Consider the following 24,168-nt stretch of genomic DNA (forward strand, 5'->3'; position numbering starts at 1 on the left):
TTCATGAGGGCCAAAAGGGGCCAGTGCCCCCCTACTCTAGAAAAACTCTTAAGTGTACCTGTAATTTCCCGAGTAGAACATTTACTTTACTTGGCTCCGCCAAGCATAATCGTCAGCAGTGGCTCAAGTATCCAGTATATACTATGCTTATGCATATGTGCATTAGAAACATACCAATGGGGATTCTGGACTCTCTGGGTGCACCCTTTTATTCTGTTGTTTCACTAGTCAACACAATTCTCGCACGTCATTTATTTTTATGTTGTTTAGTTACAAGTTACAAACATTACTCAACAATCCTTCCCCTGCAAGAAAAAAATACTGAACAATCCTTTTTATCCGCACTCACTCTGCTTTAAGTCTACAATTATTTGCAGGCACAAATATATATAATTCTCTACAAGAGGCAAAAGTCTGATTCCTGTGCTCCTTGTGGGATCGATACTCTTACTTCGGAAAGGGTATAACTAAATCCTGTGCACTTGCAAGCTATCATTAGCTTACCCTTGTTATCACATCTCAGCTTGGCGGGATCAGTGTTGCCTGACGGCATCAGCAAGTTGAAATCCTTGCGCACCCTATACGTGTTTGAAAGCTTTGTAGAGAACAGCAAGGGGCTCAGCAAGTTGACCAACTTGAGAAAACTTGTTCGAATGGGAGTAGTGAACGGTGGAAGAGACCACCATGTATGCCTTGTACTCTTCCATCGGCAAGTTTTTTGCCAATCACAAGATCTTTACTTCCAAGGGGTTATTGGTTTACACACCATATGTCCCAGGTTGGATTACCAGAGCACCATTCCCTCGGGGTTCTCTGATTCGGGAGCTCAATCTGGAGCGATGCAAGTTTGAAAGGTGGCCCGAGTGGATTGGTCAGCTCCAGGCCTCTACAAGTTCAGTACTGAGGCGAGGGAGGTGGCTGATGGTGTGAGTATAATGTTTTTTTAGAGATTTCCAATGCCGACTACATTTAAAGTTAAATAAGTGAATCTACACAATATAATATGTTTATATACATACGTATGTAGTTTACTAGGAAATATGCCCGTGCGTTGCAACGGGAGAAAAGTAATATCTCAGCATTCCCCACATCCCCACACACACTCTTCCATGTCCTTTATGTGAACACAACGCCCGATCTATATTGTCGCTTATCCTCCTTCCTGTCATCGTCGGCGGTGGTAGTTCAACCTTGTGTCAGTGGAACGATGTGGGCGGCGGCCGAGTGCTCGGCCGCGTCGGGGTGTCATTGGTTAGCGCCTCGCCTATAATCACCTCCTCCATCAACCGAGCTGTTGTTAGTGTTGCAAATATAATCTGCAAGTAAATTTGCTACAAAAATTATAGACCTAGGCATGATTCTAAAATAGTCATATACATTGTTTCTGACCTAGTCGGAGTTGTGGTTGCATCCTCATTTTGTTGCTACACGGCGACCTTCGAGGCACGGTTGCTTCGACCACTCTCTCCTACAACGATGTGACCAGATGTATTACTAATTATAGTGCATAAGTTTTGTTTGATTGGCATAATTAGCGCATAACCAGGCATGAATGTCCCTTCATTATCAGGGTTTATTCTCTTCAAATATTTTTGCGCTCATGTGCCCACAATTTTTATTAATTAGAGCAAAATCAGCATATTCTCTTTTATTAGCATGTGCCCATAATTTTTCCAATTATAGGCTATAACCAACCAGCATATTGTCTTTTATTGACACGTGCAAGTTACCTCTGGCAATAATTTGTGGAGTACCTCGTTCTGCACATGATTCTCAGGATAACTTCCTTATTCTCACACAACCTTCTTATTTCCAGATAACTTAGGGACATATAAAAACTGGTGTGATTTAGTATAAAATTCCAAGGTGGGACTATTCCATAATTGCAAGCTAGCTGAGTTGGCTTTGTCCGTCGACACAATAGGGAAGGTCATAGTTCAATCCCCTCGCGCCCTTAATTTTTTGCTGCTTGTCATTGTGACAGAAAAAGAAATGTGTGGTAGGCCCAATTGAGGATAAAAAAAAGGGGAACTACGTGTGGAATGGACGGAACAAAATCCATACGTATATTTTTGCTTTTCTTGGGGCAGCTGCATGGGCGCTACTATATGACGCTAGTTGCGTCAAATAGCGTGTGGAACGCACAACCGATCACGTCTGGGCCAGTTACTGGCAGGCACCGAAATAACCTTTGTTTGCAAGGCACAGTAATAATCCAGAAAAACGACGGGTTGAACGATCGAGCACATGACCTTAAAGACTCGAGCACGTGCTGCTAGCCATGGCAACAAACACCTAATACTAACCAATGGCCAGCATGAATATTTAGGAACATACTGCAACGTCAGATTTATAAAAAAACTATTTTTTAAATATGAATTGCCGAATATTCTTGGAAAAATGAACATTTTTTGAAATTACGAACAATGATTTTAATATTCCATCCATTTTGAAAAAAAAAACATGAACACAATTTGAAATGGCATCATTTTCTGAAGACACGAACCTTTTATGAAAATACAAAAAAGTTGAAGTAGTGACCGACTTCGGAAAATGGAACATGTTTTGAACATTCAGAACAATTTTATAAAATGTGTTTTTAACGCAGATATTATTTTGAATTTGTGAACAATTTACTAACATATGAATATTTTTTGAATTTGGAATTTTTTCTAAAATGAATTTTTTTGAAAATCCAAACAATTTTAGAAAACACAAATATTTTTTGGAAAAAAATTGAATATGTCCTGCATTTCGAAAAAGAAATCGGAATGAGAAAAAAGTTATTTTTTCCAAACATTTATAAAAATGAGAACACAATATTTTAATTCTGCACATTTTTCGTAAATTTGACAAAAAATTCTGAACTTTTTGTGGAAAGTTTTAATTACGAAATAAGGTAAAAAAATAAATTTGGAAGGAAAAGCGAAACGGGCCGGCACAATTTTGGGCGGCCTGTGCGAAGCTCTGGCTATCTGCCACGTTGGGCGTCAAATAGAGTTTTTGCAGCTTCATGAGCAGGCAAATAAGTAGGCAGGCTTGGCTGGGCCACAGCGTGTGCGGCCCAATTACAAAAATCTGGAGTTCTTAAATAAAAAAACAGACGAACGCACAAAAATTTAGTACCACCTCGGATAGAAAAATAAATTTCGACGGTGAACGGATGAAAAAATTGAAGAAACACACCTTGCTTTATTAGTAGGTATAGATTATTATTATTACTATTATTATTATTATTATATCATAGAGGTAGCACACTCAATTGATCTCACTACAGTATGTGTGAATAAAAATATGCAATCTGGTTTGCGAATAGCACACGGTTCGTTGATGAAAGCCGTGTGCCGACCAAACCGCGCCACCCTGCCCACGATCTGATGCATGCTTTCTGATTGGCCAGAATCCAAACCCCACGGATCGTACGTCTGCACCGTTGGATGCTCCCAGATCGAACGGCGATCCTCATCCCTTTCGACAGCACATGCAGTTCCGGTTGTAATTTTATTTTTATCCACAAAATGCACGTTAATCTCAAAAAATGTCTTAAATATAGCTAACGATACCTGAAATGCGCCAGAAAATCAAACTCGTGGTATAATGGTGATTGTGTACCGTGGAAATTATTATGAGGCCAAACGATGAAGTCACCGGCCACAGGAGTTTGAATTGACATGTCTCCTTTTGGAAAACCATGATCCTTCATGTGAGATGCTCAGGTTTGGAAGGAGCGGTCATCAAAACTTGTGCCAAATTTTACCTATTTTTTTCCACGGGGTCGTGAGAGCACGCCACAGGCATACATCGATTTTGATGATGTCCGAACTCCATCTGAATTTCCTGTAATTAAAATACCAACTAGGCCTACGCCAGTGGCCGCACCTCGCGACCGAAATGTTTGAAACTTCTCCCCGCTTCTCGAACAAACGGATGAAAACTCACAAAGCAACGCACAAATGATCTGTACACCTTTGCTAGGCTGATAGTAAGGGGGTATCATAGCTAGTATCATGCATGCCAACTAGGCAATTTTGATGGCTGTCATAGAATTAATTAAATGAAGAAAGAGGGGGTTAAGTATCATATCATGAAACCATATCATAATAAATGCTATGCTACTATGTGTCATGCATGACAATATAAATAAAGTACTACATATGATACTAGCTACTCTATAATATACTATGCATTAGAGCAAGTACACAATAAAGTGACATAAGACTAGCCACAATGGGTAGTGTCGTGGAATTACCACGGCAGATGTCCTTGGGCTAGGACTTAGTCGTGGAGCCATCGCGACTAGGAAGCTTGAAGGGGTTAATGCGGGACAAGGAACACGAGGGTTATACTGGTTCGGCCCCTTACGGTGAAGGTAAAAGCCTACGTCCAGTTTGAGGTGGTATTGATTAGGGTTATGATCACCAGGGAGCTAAACTGCTATGCCCGGCTCTCGATGAGATTGTTCTTGTCCCTAAACCGCTGCCGGGTCGTCCCTTTATATAGAGAGGCTGACGCCCAGCAGCCCTGAGAGTCCAGGCCGGCTCATAAGAGTGTCCGGCTCGGACTCTCAATCATACTTGTCTTGCACTACAAGTTCTACCATAATAACAATTGTAACTATGGGCCCTAAGCCATATCCGGGTCTTAAGCCCATCTCTGGCCCATCGTCTTCAAACTTGGCTCCGGGCTTCTGGTAATGACCATTGGAGTAACCCGGCCCCTCTTGGCGGGTGACTCTAAGGTCTATATCCTCAACATTAGACCCCAGATTGATTCGAGCCGGCTCATGTAAATCTTCAACTCTGCCGACAGAAAAAATCTCTGGCTTACCATTCATGTGAAGGCCATAACCCGGCGTGACGTCATCCTCTGGTCTCCGGATAATCCGCCGTGGCGTCATCTTCCATTAAGCCCGTTTTTTACTCCACCAGATCCGCAACGGATCTTTGCTTTTACTGTCATCCCGAAAATCGAGGCGCCGTGGGGGGGAGATAACCATGCCGTGGTCTCCTTGAATCTCACGCCCACTTATTACCTTGCCTTATAAATAGGCCGGCCCGACGGGCTTCTCTGCCACTCTTCTTCCTCCTCGCGCCGCTGCCTCTCTCCCTGAGCTCGCACTTCGCCGCCGTCGTCTCGCCTCCGGTCTTCGTCAACCTTGGCCGCTGCATCGCCCTGACCCGGACCAGATAAACGGCGGCGACTCCCGCACCTCTTCAGCTCCGGTAAGTTCTCACTATCCCGTAGAATAGATTTGCAGTAGGGTTCATCCACGTTCTTCGTGTTCGTCACCATTGCCCGCAAGTTCGGTAGCTTTCTTGCTTACTGCTCCTGTTGATCTTAGATCTGTATAGACTTACTGCGGTAGTCGTTTGGCACCCATTTCACATGCAAACAAAACCTCTTCCTACTGCATAAAAACCTCCTTCGAGCTCAAGAACTCCCCTGCGTCCGTATTTTAGGTCTAGAAAATTTTCTTTGGACCGACCATTTTGATCCAAAAAAGTTACAGTAATATGTGAAACTTGTTTTACCACACTTAGTAAAAACTGCAACCATTGAATCTTGGCGGCTTACAATTCCGGTTTAAAGAAACCACTCGCCGTAGAATCCTCCGGCTTAAAGAAAACTATGCTTCATGAAATCTTCCGGCTTAACTGTGGTAAGGCCGTAGACAACCAACTTACTCTGAATGCCCCTATGGCTTAAATAACCCACTGTACCAGAGTATATATCATTAGTCCCCTTCATAAGCCGCCACCTTAGTTGTGAATTGTAGATTTCCGGCTTAGAATTAACCCGGACATTTTTTCCTTTTTGTCATAGACTGCCAACTTTCACCATGCCTCCTAAGGCTCCCATCACTTGCAACTGGATGAGGTCCAACGTCACCAACGAGACCCTAGCCAATTTTGTTAAGTCCGGATATCTGCCTAAGAAAGAAGTCATGTCCTACCGTGCCCCTGACCCGTCAGAAGAGAGACCACAGCCAAAGGACGGGGAGGTAGTGATTTTCGCAGATCATATGAGCCGGTGCTTCGCACCGCCCGGCTCAAAGTTTTTTAGGGACGTGCTCAACTTCTTTGACTTGCGGCCTCAAGATATAGGCCCCAACTCAGTGTCCAACATTTGCAATTTCCAAGTCTTCTGCGAGGTTTACCTTGGAGAAGAGCCTAGTCTGCTGCTCTTCAGAGAGCTTTTTTATTTAAACCGCCAGAATGAGTGCGCCAATGGACCAAGTCTGGAGTTAGGTGGCATTTCCATCCAGCGGCGTAGGGACTGTCTTTTCCCTTACGCAGAGCCGCCGAGCCACCCTAAGGACTGGAACATGACTTGGTTTTACTGCCAAGATACGTCCTCGGCTGATGAAAGCCCGCTGCCCGGCTTTCGCCCAACACGTCTGGAGCCGACTCACCCACTGTCGGACAAGCTGACTCAAGCGGAGCGCCAGCCTCTGCTTCCTACTATCAACAAAATCAAGGCCCTCCTGGGCAACGGTCTGAACGGAATTGACCTGGTCCGGGTCTGGATCTCCTGGCGGGTGATCCCATTGAGCCGCAGCCCCGGCTTAATGTGTGAGTACACATGGCGAAAAGATGACCCTCAGAGGCACAGCCGCAATGATCTTCCCGAAGACGTTGCAGAGGAGGAGACCAAGGCTCTTTTAAACGAGAGCCTGGCAGACTGCGGAAGGACCGGGTTAGCCCCCTTCTGCAAGACCAATCCAGCCCCAGCGGTAAGCTGCTGACTTTAACTTTTTATCTTCGTCTGCATATAACCTTCATCTGAACCGTTTTGAAAATCTGTCATTGTATTTTTCAGGCTGATGATAAGTTCTGGCAGGTCAAATATGACCATGAGGCGGCCAAGAAAGCCAGGAAGGCGAAGAAAGCCGCCCCTCGCAAAAAAGGAAGCAGGCCTACTGCTTCGGAGCTGATGCAATTAAGCGACAGCTCCGAGTCAGAGGTAACTCCTGGGCATTTAAGTCTTTACTATATTCACTGTTTGTCGCCGTCCGCCTTATCGATACTTACTCATTGACAGGATGACACCGGCGCAAGTAACCCGGTGGTTGAAGAGGTAATGTCACTTTCCTCTGACTCGGAGCCCTTGCCACAGCTGAAAGTCCGAAGGGTAACCCGGAAAGTAAGCTTTTCACATCCTTTAGCTCATCAAGACCCTCAATTTCTTTTGAAGCGACTGGTTCACGAAAGCCGGCGTCACACCCGGACCAACAAGGACACCGACCTCTCCGCCGGGTTACCCGACGCAACAAGGAAACGCCGAACTGAGGTTTTTTCCCACTTGTACCCTTTTCACCCGTTGGCGGGTGTTATCCGTCAGCCACTCAACTCTTCTGACTCCAATTACCAGAAGACCTCCCCCTCTTCGGGTGACTCCATGCAGTCAAATCTGCCGGCTTTCAAGACCGCGCCCGGGTAACAACAATCATCTTATGTTGTTCGGATCCTTATTCATATTCTTTGTACCAACCTTTGTTGTTCTTTCAATGCCCAGGCAAAGCTCACCAAGAGGATGAAGAAAACCAAGTCGGCCGGAGTGCCGGATCTGCCTGAGCCGGTGGTGACAGTCCAAGAACCGCCAGCTGCCTCCGCCCCCGAAGCCACCACTCCAATGGACACAGCACCTGAAGCCCCCGCCCCAACTACCAAGGCAACGACCGAAGCTTCGGTTAACCCGGAGGCCTCCGGCTCAGCTCCTCCAGCAGACGACCCGGACGTGGTAATCACCCGGACGGAGTATGTTGAGCCGGGGAGACCGACCGTGTTGGCCAAGTGCTCCGCTAAGGGGGAGTTGCTGCAGCCCCACCGGGCGAATCTGGACCTCTCCAACTACAGCAACCTGAGCATTGGGGAACTCGTCTCTGGCTACATCAGCCAAGTACACAAGAGCTGGGACGCCGAGGTCGCCATAGTAAACCAGATCCAGCAAAAATCTGAGGTATCTTTCTGCTATCTTCTTACTTACTGCATAGTTACCTTTGCCATGCTAGCCCCCAAGTCGACGACTTATGATTGGAATATGTTGTAGACTTAGGTTCCGGCTTACTCAAATGAGCCGGCTGTATGTAGATAGATACGTTCAATATGCATTAGCCCCCAAGTGCCAAGTATCTTTGCTTGGAAAGTGCTTGGGACTTATATAGTAACTGCTGATGTCATAACCCGGAAATTTATACAGGCTGTTGGCAAGCAACTAGAGTCGGACCTTGCGGATCTCAAGAGCCAGCTGAAGACGCAGGAGATGGAGACCCGGAAGGCAAACGCCAAGTTTGTCTCCAGCATCGCTGCTCAAGAGAAGCTGAAGACAGAATTTGATGCCGAGCGGAAGGCCTGGGCTGAAGAGAAGGCCGCACTGGTGACCCGGGCAGAACAGGCAGAGAAGACTCTCTCTGAGAAAACCGCCGAGCTCTCCGGCGTAAAGCGCCAGGTTTCCCAAATGGTGGCCGCCATCTTCGGTAAGTCGCCTCACCGGCTTTCATCAATGTTAGAATGTTTATATCTCATGATTCATCCTTGTCGCCGACTTACTTGATTCTGTTAAACAGGTCCCAGAAGTGCCAACCTCAACCAGAGCGTGGTCACCAAGCTAAAGGCCGTGTATACCCTGGTGGAGCAGCTCTACACCGGGTCACAACGTGCCTTAGCTGTGGTGGCCCTCTCCAACGAGGTGCCGACTCACCTGGCAAAAGTCCTGCGCCGGCTCGCCGTTCTGCCTCAGCGGATCCAAGAGCTGCGACGGGCCTCTGCGAGAGCCGGAGCGATCGCCGCGCTGAGCCGGGCCAAGGCATTCCTGCCGGAGTTAGACCCGGCGGACATCGCCCTTGGCTATCCAAGCCTGAAGGAAGACGGCTCAGCTTTCGATCAGAAGGACTTCGCGGCGTGCGTGAAGGCTGTACGCCCGGTGGCCACCCTCATCGGGAACGACACAGATCTGACCAAGTACCAGCCGGGTTATGACGCGGAGAATCAGAGGATTCCAACCCCTCGCTATGAAGCCCTCAACCTGATCCCGCCGGCTCGTCAGCACACCTTCGCCCCGGAGATTGACCCGGCCGGGTTAATTGACGAGGAAGCCCAATTCGAGGCTCTCCGCGGCATCGACTGGAAGTCATCAACCTTCCAGGTCTTGGGATCAGCCGGAGGAGAGGACAGGAACGAGCCGGAGACTTCCACTCAGCGGGCATCGTAACTCGGCTGGCGATTTACCAAACAATGCTCCACCCTTTTTAGACTTGATGAGTTTTGTAATAGAGTAGGTGCAACAGTCTATCTCTGCCGTGCCATCGTGCATGTATTGAATGCCAAGGTCTTATGAAATTGTCTCTTTGATGTTTCTCCGGGTCATAATTATCCCTCTTTTTGCTCAACCTGAAAGAGGTGCCTTTAAGTATCCTGCACAGAAAGGCAAATCACAAGTCTCGAGGCGGCTTACCGCCCTGAGAATCAGGTGTTTTGGATGGATAACCCGGAATACGAATCAAAAAAGACTGGCCCTCAGTAGTATCCTGAAGACAGCCGTGATAACACACTTAGCAGCCTGTAGCATACTTCCGGGTTAAATAACCCGGGTAACAAGGTTGGTACCTCAACTCTGAGTCACTTGTTTTAATGACACCCATGGTGCTCAACTAACATTTTAAGCCGGCAAAGTGAGACCCAGCCGTACACATCTTGACATAATCAGAGTAAATTTGTGATAAAGCAGAAGAACTTAGGGGCTTCCGGTTCGAATATGACCAGAGACCCGGCCCAAAGGGGTTTAAGCTAAGATTCGGATACGATCATATAGCCCCCAGTGGGTGTGGCGATGCCAATCAAGAGGGTACCGATAGCTATGTTCTCTTTGGTTCGAATACGACCCATGTTTGAACAGGAAGCCCCCAAGTGATTTTAAGAAATTGTTTAACGACGCTGATTCGAATACGATCCACGTCGGTTCTCAGAGGGGTTAAACTATGATTCAAATATGACCAAAGGTAATTTCCCAATGAGCTCGGCACTTTGCCAATCAAATGGGTATCGACAGCTATGTTCTCTTTGGTTCGAATACGACCCATGTTTGAACAGGAAGCCCCCAAGTGACTTTACTGCTTACGGCTCGATTCGAATATGATCATAAGCCGGATCCTCCTTTAAGCCATCATGTAATCTTGTAATAAACAACACGTGCATATTTGGAGGAGAAAATAGGACAGAGGTCCTGCTTTATTGCGTTATCATAATATATACATGTCTGAGAGAAATATGTACACCACGAGAGCCGGTGGCTCAAGTGTAGTAAGGCCGAAGCTGAGCTATGTTCCATGGCCGACGGGTCTCCTCCTCCGACTTACGTGAATTTTTGTGCTCCCGAATGTCAATGAGGTAATATGACCCGTTGTGCAAGTTCTTGCTGACCACAAAGGGCCCTTCCCAAGGCGGGGATAATTTGTGTGCATCTGTTTGATCCTGGATGAGCCGGAGCACCAGGTCGCCTTCCTGGAAGACCCGGGATTTGACCCGGCGGCTATGATAACGGCGCAGGTCTTGTTGGTAAATCGCTGAACGGGCTGCTGCCACATCACGCTGTTCGTCCAACAAGTCAAGAGCATCTTGGCGCGCCTGTTCATTATCCGTCTCAACATAAGCCGCCACCCGAGGTGAGTCGTGACGGATGTCGCTGGGGAGGACTGCTTCTGCTCCATAAACCATGAAGAAAGGCGTGAAGCCTGTAGACCTGTTAGGAGTAGTGTTGATACTCCATAAGACGGAGGGCAACTCCTCCACCCAACAACCCGGCGTCCGTTGCAAAGGGACCAAAAGCCGGGGCTTGATGCCCTTCAGAATCTCCTGGTTAGCTCTCTCGGCTTGACCATTGGATTGAGGATGAGCCACTGAGGAAACATCAAGTCGGATATGCTCTCGTTGACAAAACTCTTCCATGGCGCCTTTGGAGAGATTGGTACCATTGTCAGTTATGATGCTGTGCGGAAAACCAAAGCGGAAAATCACCTTTTTAATAAATTGAACCGCCGTGGCTGCATCGCACTTGCTAACTGGCTCAGCTTCCACCCACTTTGTGAACTTATCCACTGCCACCAAGAGGTGGGTCTTCTTATCCTTGGACCTTTTAAAAGGCCCAACCATATCAAGCCCCCAGACCACAAAGGGCCAAGTGATTGGGATCATCCTCAGCTCCTGAGCCGGCACATGAGCCCGTCGTGAGAACCTCTGGCAACCGTCACATTTACTGACCAAGTCCTCTGCATCAGTATGAGCCGTCAACCAATAAAAACCATGACGAAAAGCCTTGGCCACAAGAGACTTTGAGCCGGCGTGATGGCCACAATCCCCTTCATGGATCTCACGCAAGATCTCTTGACCTTCCTCAGGGGAGACACAACGCTGAAACGCTCCTGTAACACTGCGATGATGTAACTCGCCATCGATAACAATCATTGACTTGGCCCGCCGGGTTATCTGCCTGGCCAAAGTTTCATCCTCAGGCAACTCGCCCCGGGTCATGTAAGCCAGATATGGCATTGTCCAGTCTGGTATGATATGGAGAGCCGCCACCAGTCGTGCCTCCGGGTCAGGGACAGCCAAGTCTTCCTCCATAGGCAACTTAACTGAAGGGCAATACAGGACATCCAGGAAAGTGTTAGGCGGCACCGGCTTTCGCTGAGAGCCTAGCCGGCTTAGGGCATCAGCTGCCTCGTTCTTCCTGCGATCAATGTGCTCTACTTGGTAGCCCTGAAAGTGCCCAGCAATGGCATCAACTTCGCGACGGTAAGCCGCCATGAGCGGGTCCTTAGAGTCCCACTTGCCGGATACTTGTTGAGCCACCAAGTCTGAGTCACCGAAGCATCTTACCCGGCTCAAGCTCATTTCCTTAGCCATCCGAAGACCGTGGAGCAAGGCCTCGTACTCAGCCGCATTGTTGGTGCAAGGAAACATCAACTGTAGCACATAATGGAACTTGTCACCTTTAGGGGAGGCCAATACAACACCAGCCCCCGAGCCCTCCAACTGCCTGGACCCATCGAAGTGAATAGTCCAATATGTGTTATCCGGCTTCTGCTCAGGCACTTGTGACTCTGTCCAATCATTGATGAAATCCACCAAGGCCTGAGATTTAACAGCAGTGCGTGGCACATATTTGAGACCATGAGGTCCAAGTTCGATAGCCCACTTAGCAATTCTCCCTGTGGCCTCTCTGTTTTGGATGATGTCACCAAGGGGGGCAGAGCTGACCACAGTGATGGGATGACCCTGAAAATAATGCTTGAGTTTCCGGCTCGCCATGAACACACCATACACGAGCTTCTGCCAATGCGGGTACCGCTGCTTGGACTCAATGAGCACCTCGCTGACATAATAAACCGGCCGCTGAACCAGATGTTCCTTACCCTCCTCCTTGCGTTCTACCACAATGGCCACACTGACAGCTCGTGCGTTTGCCGCCACATACAGTAGTAAGGGCTCCTTATCAACCGGAGCAGCAAGGACTGGGGGCTCTGCCAGCTGCTTCTTCAAATCCTCAAAGGCGGTATTAGCTGCATCATTCCAGACAAAGTTATCAGTTTTCTTCATCAACTGATATAAGGGCATGGCCTTCTCACCCAAACGGCTTATAAACCGGCTTAAAGCAGCAATGCGACCCGCCAAGCGCTGAACGTCATTTATACACGCCGGCTTAGCCAGGGAGGTGATGGCCTTGATCTTTTCCGGGTTAGCCTCAATGCCTCTGTCAGAAACCAAAAAGCCCAAGAGTTTGCCTGCAGGAACACCAAAGACACACTTGGCCGGGTTAAGCATCATTTTATAGACCCGGAGATTATCAAAGGTTTCCCTTAGATCATCTATCAGGGTTTCCTCTTTTATGGACTTAACCACAATATCATCCACATAAGCGTGAACATTACGCCCAATCTGTTTATGAAGACAGTTCTATACACAACGCTGATAAGTCGCCTGTGCACACTTGAGTCCAAAGGGCATGGATACATAGCAGAAGGCTCCAAAGGGAGTGATGAATGCCGTCTTCTCCTGGTCCTTAACTGCCATCTTAATCTGATGATAACCGGAATAAGCATCCAAGAAACTTAAACGTGCACAACCTGCCGTAGCATCAATGATTTGATCAATACGGGGGAGGGCAAAAGGATCAGCCGGACACGCCTTGTTCAAGTCCGTGTAGTCCACACACATCCGCCAGGTGCCGTTCTTCTTGAGTACGAGCACCGGGTTAGCCAACCACTCTGGGTGAAAGACTTCAACAATAAACCCGGCCGCCAAGAGCCGGGCCACCTCTTCACCAATAGCTTTCCGCCTCTCTTCATTAAACCGCCGAAGGAACTGTCTGACCGGCTTAAATTTAGGATCAACATTGAGAGTATGCTCAGCGAGTTCTCTAGGTACACCTGGCATGTCAAAATGCTTCCATGCGAAGATGTCCCTATTCTCACGGATGAACTCGATGAGCGCGCTTTCCTATTTTGGATCCAGATTGGCACTGATGCTAAACTGCTGAGATGAGTCACCTGGAACAAAATCAACAAGTTTAGTCTCATCAGCTGATTTAAATTTCATTGCCGGCTCTTGTTCTGTAGTTGGCTTTTTCAGAGAGGTCATATCTGTTGGGTCAACATTGTCCTTGTAAAACTTCAACTCCTCTGTAGCACACACAGATTCTGCATAAGCCGCATCGCCTTCCTCACACTCCAGAGCCACCTTCCGGCTGCTGTGAACCGTAATGGTCCCATTGTGACCCGGCATCTTGAGTTGTAAATACAGATAACACGGCCGTGCCATGAACTTGGCGTAAGCTGGCCGTCCAAATATAGCATGGTAGGGACTTCTTATCTTGACCACCTCAAAGGTCAATTTCTCCACCCTGTAGTTGTTTTCATCACCAAAAGCCACTTCCAATTCGATCTTGCCGACTGGATAAGCCGACTTACCAGGTACCACGCCATGGAAGATAGTGTTTGACTGGCTGAGGTTCTTATCAACCAACCCCATACGGCGAAAAGTCTCATAATAGAGGATGCTGATGCTGCTGCCTCCATCCATGAGCACCTTTGTGAATTTATATCCTCCCACTTGAGGAGCCACCACTAAGGCCAAGTGGCCCGGGTTATCCACCCGGGGAGGGTGATCCTCTCTACTCCACACTATAGGCTGCTCGGACCACCGTAAGTAGCGTGGGACCGCCGGCTCAACAGCATTCACCGCCCTCTTGTGGAGCTTCTGATCTCGCTTGCACAAACTAGTGGAAAACACATGATACTGTCCACCGCTGAGCTGCTTTGGATTGGTCTGATAACCCCCCTGCTGCTGTTGATGACCCTGGCCAGACTGTTGATTAAAGCCCCCTTGACCGTTCTGAGGACCAGAATTTGAGCCGCCCCCCGGGCCATGAAAGCCGCCGGCACCTGAGCCGCCGCCTGGGCCATTGTAGTTTTTAAAGGCCTTCATGATCGCACAATCCTTCCACAGGTGAGTCGCTGGCTTCTCTCTAGAGCCATGCCTTGGACAAGGTTCATTCAACAGCTGCTCCAGCGTCGGACCTGACCCGCCGCCTCGGGGAGGGGGCCTCCCCTTGCGTTGCTGGTTATTACCTTGTGAGCTGGCGTTGGCCACAAACTCTAGGCTGCCATCTGCCTTGCGCTTGCCTCCTCCTTGGTTCCCCGGGTTAAACTGAGGACCCTTGCCATTGCCGTTCTTCTTTCCCTTCCCTGTCCTTTCATCATCTGAAGGGGGATCCTTGGTACCATCGGAATCGGCGTACTTAACAAGAGCCGCCATTAGTGTACCCATATCACTGCAGTCGCGCTTAAGCCGCCCGAGTTTCATCTTTAGGGGTACGAAGCGACAATTCTGCTCTAACATTAAGACTGCAGAGCCGGCATCCATCTTATCAGATGAATGTATGATCTCCTTAACCCGGCGAACCCAATGGGTCGTGGATTCACCCTCCTGCTGCTTACAGTTAGTCAAATCCACAATTTACATAGACTGCCTACAGGTATCTTTGAAGTTTTGGATGAACCGGGCCTTCAGCTCAGCCCAAGACCCAATGGAATTCGGTGGTAGCCCTTTCAACCAAGTGCGGGCAGTCCCATCTAACATCATGGTGAAATACTTGGCCATGGCCGCCTCACTGACCTCCAGCAGCTCCATAGCCATCTCATAACTCTCGATCCAGGCTGCGGGTTGTAAGTCAGCTGTGTAATTAGGCACCTTCCTAGGACCCTTGAAATCCTTTGGTAAACGCTCATTACGGATAGCTGGTACTAAACAAGGGACACCCCCGGTCCTGGTAGGGATACCCACATCAATGGAAGCCGTCGGATAAGCCGGGGGGGGTCTGGTAAGCCGTCAATTGAGGTACTTGCTCCGCCTCTTGCCGCGCTTGGTCTGCTGCGTAAAAGGCTCCATTATGAGCCGGGCCATGGCCAGGAGGCGGGTCATGGCGTCGGACGTTGCTTGAGCCGGTTGCTGAGACCATGTGCCGGCTATAACTCGGGCTCTGGCCTGGACGAGGGGTCGAGTGGATCCTGTCCCGGCTGTAGGAGTACGCCTCTTGCTGTGCCAGTGCTGTCTGAAGGAGTTCCCTGACCCGGCGGGTTTCAATAGCCGTCGGAGAGTCGCCGTCAACTGGTAGAGCCGCCAGCCGTGCTGCCGCAGCGACCATGTTCTCCAGTGGGTTATTATAATGACCCGGGGGTATTGGCACATACTGAGGCGGGGCAGGGGGCACCTGGGGAGGCCCCATCACTCGTGGCTGAATAAGGGGTCCAGACCCGGGCGTTATGATCCCTGGCGGGTTACTAGACCCTGCACCTAGTGTGTTGAAGAGGTTGCGTGGATCGTAAACCGGAGGGAGTCGAGATTGGGCCTTTTGGTGCCTCCTCCTCAGGACCTCATTGGCCGCGTTTTGATCCATCGTGAGTTGGAAGGACTGCGCCTGGATCCGCTGGGTTTGGGCATCGAGAGCCGCCCTCTCCGCAGCCAGTCTGATCCCTTTCGCTGCAAGATCCTCTTTAGCCTTCACTAGATCCAATTTTAACTGTGCCACCTCCGCGTCATGCCGAGCTTGATCCGCCGGGTCAACCGTGGCGGTTAACAGGGCCGTCATATTGTCCGTGAGATCCATTAGCACCTGAGCCGGCGAAGGCACCGGGGTTCCCGCTCCAGCAGCGGGGTTCTGAACAGGCTGTGCTCCAGCCATAAAAACTCCAACCTGACTTGGCGGCTCAAATAGGTCCGGAATACTGTCACCATCGGAACAACCCATGAGCCTGCCATCCTGCAGTTGGTACAACGAGTTTGACTCATCGGTGGCCGACTCGCCGTCAGAGCCGGCGGCCGTCTCATCACCAGACCCAGCTGGATCAGAGGGCCCTCCATGGATGCATCCCACAAAAGCGCGCCTTAAGGCAGGCCGGGCCCGGGCGGGTCGTGCGCGCTGAGCCGTTTCGATGAGATCGGCGCAGAGATCCGGCTCAGGTCCCGGCTCACCAATCTTGCCAATGAAAACATGAATTCCACCGAAGGGGACCCGGTACCCGTACTCAACTGAGCCGGCGTCGGGGCCCCAGTTTGCATCGTCGATGTAGAGCTTGCCACGACGACTCTTGGTCATCCGGCCCACAGCGTATCCCTTGAGCCCTTCGAAGCTGCCCTTCAAGAACTCAAATCCACCGTGCGCTGGCCCCACGGTGGGCGCCAACTGTCGTGGAATTACCACGGCAGATGTCCTTGGGCTAGGACTTAGTCGTGGAGCCATCGCGACTAGGAAGCTTGAAGGGGTTAATGCGGGACAAGGAACACGAGGGTTATACTGGTTCGGCCCCTTACGGTGAAGGTAAAAGCCTACGTCCAGTTTGAGGTGGTATTGATTAGGGTTATGATCACCAGGGAGCTAAACTGCTATGCCCGGCTCTCGATGAGATTGTTCTTGTCCCTAAACCGCTGCCGGGTCGTCCCTTTATATAGAGAGGCTGACGCCCAGCAGCCCTGAGAGTCCAGGCCGGCTCATAAGAGTGTCCGTCTCGGACTCTCAATCATACTTGTCTTGCACTACAAGTTCTACCATAATAACAATTGTAACTATGGGCCCTAAGCCATATCCGGGTCTTAAGCCCATCTCTGGCCCACCGTCTTCAAACTTGGCTCCGGGCTTCTGGTAATGACCATTGGAGTAACCCGGCCCCTCTTGGCGGGTGACTCTAAGGTCTATATCCTCAACAGGTAGTAATATAGAATGTTACTAGTAGTATGAGTAACATCACACACATATCAAGGCAAAATGAGTCTATAGCCTAATAAATGAAGTGTTGCATGTTACCACACATACGTTACTCCCCACTATAGAGGTAGTAACATAGACTAGTAACATGTGCACATGTTACTAGCTAGTCTATGTTACTACCCATTGTGGCCAGTCTAACTAGCCATGTTACCTCTTTCATCTCTTTCTTTATTTATTGCCTGCCACATCATCTATTTTATCTAGATACGTGTGATGTTATTACCTATGTTACTCCCACTGTGGGTAGTCTAAGCAGGCTATAAGGAATAGAATAATATACATGTGCTTATTAGTTGGAGGAAAGAGAAGGGAAGCGGGCTTTTGTTTAGTAGAGCCAGCTGCAACACGAGACCCAAGACACTTTGTGAGGATGTAAGGTGGGCCAACTATTGATAAACTAGTACGTATATAAAACCTATTATTGTACATGCCCGCTAAGAGGTTGGCTGTATATGACATGACAACTTCTTATAGCCGACCCTTGGTTGTATTATTAACCATGCTCTTAGTGAGGTAGCTAGTATATCATAGACGACCAGCTAGTATCAGACTAGCCACAGTGGGAGTAACTTCAGCAGTAACATCGACTCCAACTCAGCAAACTTGCTTATGTGGCAATAAGTTAATGAGGAGAGAGATAGTTTCAGTAACTTAGCTAGTTACTGTAACATCACATGTCCCAATGCAATATGAGTCTATAACCTAATAAATGAAGCTTTCCATGACACTACACTTATGTTACTTGTTGAGAGTAACTTAGACTAGTAACATGCATATGTTACTAGTCTATGTTACTACTTTCATAGTGGGTAGTGTCACAGGTGTGGTAACATAGATGTATTCATTTATTACTTTGTAGACTCATCTTGCATTGGAAAGCGTTATGTGATGGTAACATATTATGTTACTCTATTTGCCTCTCTCCTCATTAACTACTTGACACATCATCATTTTTGCTTATGTGGCATCTATGTTACTACTTATGTTACTCCCACTATGACCAGCCTGAAGGTAGTAACATATATAGTCTAGGGATATGTGTATGTTACTAGTGTACTCTCCACTGTGGCTAGTCTCATACTCCCTCCTTTCCGGTTTAGGCTGGTTGTAATGGTATTATCATAAGCGGTATCATGCATGCCAACTAGACTTTTTGGATGATGTGGCACACAATTAAATGAGGAAAGAGAGGATGTGGTATCATATCATGATACCGTGTCATATTAAATGTTGTACTACTACTTTGTGTAATGGATGACAATTAGTAAGGCAACCTAAGATGCTAACTTATGATACTATGCATTACGGAAGTAGTATCCTACATTATCATATGCATGATACTAGTATATATGATACTCCCCATTACAACTAGCCTTATAGGGCTCAATTCAAAAATCTCACCAACCAAGGTAGATGGTGAGTGGTGGAATACTTTTTGTAGTTTGCAAAACACCCAATTAATGCTTTTGTTTTCCTCAAAAAATTATGTTTTCCAATGTATTAATTGCAATACATGCATGCATATACAAAGTACATGCATTGGTCAACTTTCTCTTAATACTTGCATGCAATGATTTAATGCACCTTGAAATCGGGACATGTGATGGGGAACAACCAAATTGAGCCTTACAAAATGGAAAAACTAAAATTTTGAGATAAGCCTATAAACCGGAAAGGAGGGAGTATATATGCATGATACTAGTATATGATCGGCAATACCTCCGTAATGCGCGCATGCATAGTATCATAAGTTAGTATCTTAGGTTTCTTATTAATTGCCATGCATGAAACAAAGTAGTACAACATTTAATATGATACGGTATCATGATATGATACCACACCCTCTCTTTCATCATTTAACTATGTGCCACATCATCCAAAAAGTCTAGTTGGCATGCATCATACCGCTTGATACTCCCCTATTACGAGAAGCCTTATTAGGGTGGCCATAGTGGGGGTATCATAGCCGGTATCATGCACTCGGGAATAAAAAATATGATGATGTGGCACAGAAGTAGCAACATAGGTAGATACCGTAACACACACACACACACACACATATATATATAATAAATGCTATACTACTTTGTGTCATGCATGGCCATAAATACGGTCATCTATGATATATACTCCCTCCGTAAACTAATATAAGAGCGTTTAGGTCACTGTTTTAGTAATCTAAACACTCTTATATTAGTTTACAGAGGGAGCTAGTACTACTCTATGATACTATATATGCATTATGAAGGTACGTACGTAGTATCATATGCATGATACTATATATATACAGTATATGATACTCCCCACTATATAAGGCTGGCCATAGTGGTGGTATCATAGCCAATGATGTCATGCACTCGAAAATAGCAAGTATGCTGATGTGGCAAAGAATTAAATATATATAAAGAGGGTTGAAGTAACATATAGGTAGATACCATATCATGTTAATGCGATGCTAATTTGTGTCATGCATGGCAATAAATATGATCTATATATGATACTATACTCTATGTATTATACTATGCGCTATAATTAATTAAAGGTAGTATCATACACTAGTATCATATATACTGTATATTCATGATACTAGTATATGACACTCTCCACTATACTCGTGATTTCTTACCGTGGAAAAATTGGAGGCGAAACGATGAACTCATGTTTTCATTCAAACAAAAATATGATGTTAGGTAATGTAAATGTTTTCAAAGAGCACACGTTGCACTCACGAAAGCCGTTTGTCCACTAAACCGTGGCCGATGCACCCCCACCCCTTTGCCACGCGCGCGATCTGAGTCGTGCGTTCTGATTGGCCAGAACCCAAACCCCACGGATCGTATGTCTGCACCGTTGGATGCTCCCAAATCGAACGACAATCCTCATCCCTTTCGACAGGAAATGCAGTCCGGCTAGGAATTGATTTATATGCCAACATGCACGGGAAATGCCAAAAAATGTCTTACATATAGAACACGAGACCTGAAATGCGCCAGCAAATCAAACCCGTGGTAAAATTGTGATTGGTTTATGTGACAAAAATTTAGAGGTGAAACGATGAACTCACGTCTTCATTTCAAAATTAGTACGTCTTCATTTCAAACGAAATTATTCTGTTCGTGCACACGAGCGCTTAGAGGCAACCGTTTGCATAGGCCTTTCCGTGCGCGCGGCGACCGGGGATATTTTCACCCTTTTTACCTAGGCCGCCAACACCCGGAGTCCCCAACACCCCCACCGTCCGCCCGCGTTTCACTCCACCCAATCTCCTTCGCCAGCTCCCCCCTCCCCCAGATCCATAGCAGAACCCTCTCCGGCACCTCCGTGCTCACCCCGGCCGTGTGCCCACTCTTCGGCGTCAAGCCTACCTCCACTGCCGTTCCCAACATGCGGCGGCCCGCGCCTCGCCGTCTTCGTTTGCTCGCCAGCCACCCTCGAGCATATCGATGCAGTAACCCTCGCCTCTCCTGTGGCCCGGCCGGGTTTGCATTAAGAATCCTGTTAGTTACTGCTCTCCATCGCGGTGAGGCATATTTCCTCGCAATCCCTCTTCCAATTTCATTCTGTATGTTCCCAAATTGGCTATAAAATAACGGAGAGCGTATATATGTTCATTATCTACCTTCCTTACTACATATAAGCTGTATTTGTTCCAATAGGTTACTGCCTATTTACAGATCGCAGGCGCCCGAGTCACACAAACTTAACAAATTAGCCATACATTTTCTAAATTATTGCATGGCATGTTTAGAAAGCTTGGTACCAAGTTGTTAGTTTTATGCTTATCCTCCTTTCCTGAGTTTCGCATGTGTTCTCTGTAGATGCCGAGTAGCAGCGACAGCACTCATTCAGGCCATGTATCTTCATCTGATTCGGACAACCCTAGGTCTTCAGCAGATTGTGAGGGATCAAGTAGTCTTGAACGGGATAGAGCTGCAGCAATTACCCTTCCGGTCAGGACACGGAGGAACGCTCCAAGGAAGCCCACACACCAGCCTAAAGGTGTATATGAAGTAACCGAGATTGATTTAAAGTCCTGGGCTCCAACTAAACCAGATAAAGCACACATGAGGTTCAGGAGTGTGTGTGGATTTGTTGGCAGGGCAAGGCTCAACATTAATCTATCGGGGTTTCGGAAGGCTGACACAGAAACACAGCGAAGGATAGTCAGGGAGATCATGGATCACTTCAATGTTCTAGAGCAGTGGAGAATGCAGGTGGAACACGCTGCACTGAAGAAGGCTAGGGATGCTTGGAGAAACTGGAAGCACGTGCTGTACAAGAAGTACTTGATCGAAGGCAAGGACCCAATCCCCGCATACCCACAAATTACAAAGGCAGACTAGGCAGAATTCAAAAGGGTCAGGGCAACTACAGAGTTTGCTGAGAAGAGTTTCAAGCAATCGGAACTTCAGAAGAAGAACATACACCCCCACCATATGGGTGTGGCAGGATACTACGTCATGAAACTGATATGGGAACAGGAGGACAAAGAAGCAGTAGCGCTGGGTGGGAATCCGGCCTTTAGTGAAATCAGGGGCGAACGCGCCAGAGACTACTTGCGGGCACGTGCAAAGAGGCGTGATGACGGAACTTATTACTTTGAAAACGCACGTGACGCCAAACTGTATGAAGTGATGTTAGTGGCTTCCAAGATCCCTGGAAGTTTCTACAGGAACTCACGGCCATGTGACATTCTGTCCATTGCTCTGGACACAAAAGAGCCCCCTGGCCGTGAAAGGGGTATAGGTGTTAATGTCCCGCACAAGAGGGCTTTCACACTCAGCAAAGAAGAGAGGCTCAACATGAAAAAAGCAAGGAGTGAAATGAAGCAGAATGCATTGTATGAAAGGTTGAAGAAGGAGATTTATCCGGCTGTTCGAAAGGATGTTGAGGAGTCAATGATGATGCAGAAGACTCTAACACTAACAGATAGCCAGCAGATGATAGGGGAGGCGGGCATAGAGGATGTTGCTTATTGCGCGACAAGACTGCACAAGAGTAGCTGTGCATCAGCTGACCCCAGCGACACTGAGACTGCAGCTGCTCGTGATGATGCTATATCTGATCTATCTGGAATGAAAGACAGACTGAAGGGTGTGCTTACACATTATGAAGGTACATTAAAATGTGCAATAGCCTGGGTTTGCCCACCCTTCTTGGAAGATGGCCCCTTCTTGGACAATGTGCCATTGAAGCCGGGCTGTGTGAAGTGCTACGTGACTGAAGTGAAGCCTGGATTCAATGAATTTGCCCTGAAGAATGTCCTAGGAGACTTCGATGAGCAAAGGACCTTGGGAGAAACACTGTTACATCACATCCAGTGGCCACGAAAGGAAATAGAGTTCATCGATGAGATTCCTGAAGCCCCGCCAAGAGAACCACTGTCGCCCCTCAACCGGTGAAGCTCTCCTTGCCACAGCAGCTCTCGCGGGCTGATGCATCAACCTGTGATCAGCCGACCCAACTTTGTGGCGTACAGGCCATGTCATCCTCCGCCCCAAACCAGCCAGTGGCAAGGCCTACAACTGCTGATGACGCACCGGTTCAAATGCCGGCCGCTGAAGCAGCGGGGGGAGACCCAGCTGCAGCACAAGCTCAGCAGACCAACCTGGTGGAACAGACTTCTAAGCAGTCTGATGCTTCGGAACCGCCTGCTAAGTAGTCTGTAGGTCCAGAACCGACTACTCATCAGTCCGTCGGTCCGCAGGTGCGTGATCAGCATACCAATGCGTCAGCACTTCCTTCTCATCAAACCAACGCGTTGGCACAGCCTCCTCAGCTGTCGGAGTAAATGACCACAGGTAGCCTCATCAGCCCCCATGGTATTTCAAGACACCGGGGCCAGCTGCACCCCTCAAGCACCGAAGACAAAGCGCCGCCTTCTTGTGGCCGGATGGTCCAAGCGGCCGGCTGCCAGAGGCTGGCGGACTCCAGAAGATGGCCTCGAGGTGGGCTGACTCCTAGCAGGCAGCCTCCAGAGAGGCCGGCTCCTAGCAGGCGGTCCCTCGTGCCCTCAAAGTTTGCACGCACATAATCATGACGAGACGGGGCGTGGCTACAGTGCAGCCTGCCACCCCCGAATCCAGGGCAGAGCGTGGCCACAGTGCAGCGTACTGGGCGGACATCCCTCGCCCGGCGCGGCACTGTTGCCACGCAGCCCATGACATCATCCATGGCAGAGAAGGCCATGCTTCCACAACGGGCTGTCGATACGGCCCGCAGGCGACGGGCCCCACCTATCCGTGAGAAGCCAGAGGGTGGCGAGCCCTGACCAGTCAGCTTAGGGGGAGGCCGACTCCTCACCAGGTGGCCCTCCCCCTCCCTCAAAGTTTGTGCGCCATTAAGCAGAAGAGACGGGGAGTGGCTACAGTGATCGCCCACCAGACGGCGGGACTGTAGCCACGCCTTCCCCGACAAAGCATGCATCATCAGCGGCAAGGCTACAGTACTAAGCAGCCGGCAAGACCCGCGAGCGGCGGGCGCGGCCTGGCGGCCAAGTACGAGACAGCCAGCGGGTCCCACCAGGCGGCGGGCCCCAGCTGCCGGCGGAGAAGCCGGCCACCATAGACACTGACAGCCAGGTCCTACACCAGGCTAGATTACCATTGTACCCCTGGGGGGTAGGCCTATATGAACCCCCCCAGGGCACCCATGCAAAGGGTTCAGCCCCTTAGACACCACACACCCATGTAGAGAGAGGAGAGGAGCTAGCCCTGCCCTTCTTCCTCCTCTAACCAAACAGCTCAAGGAGCAACTTGTAGCTACTTGTCGATCTAGTGATCATGCGGAGACCCCGCAGAGCAGGACTAGGGGTGTTATCTCCTAGGAGAGCCCCAAGCCTAGGTAAGA

The sequence above is a fragment of the Aegilops tauschii genome, chromosome 2, assembly GCF_002575655.3.
Source record: "Aegilops tauschii subsp. strangulata cultivar AL8/78 chromosome 2, Aet v6.0, whole genome shotgun sequence".
Taxonomy (NCBI): Eukaryota; Viridiplantae; Streptophyta; class Magnoliopsida; order Poales; family Poaceae; genus Aegilops; species Aegilops tauschii.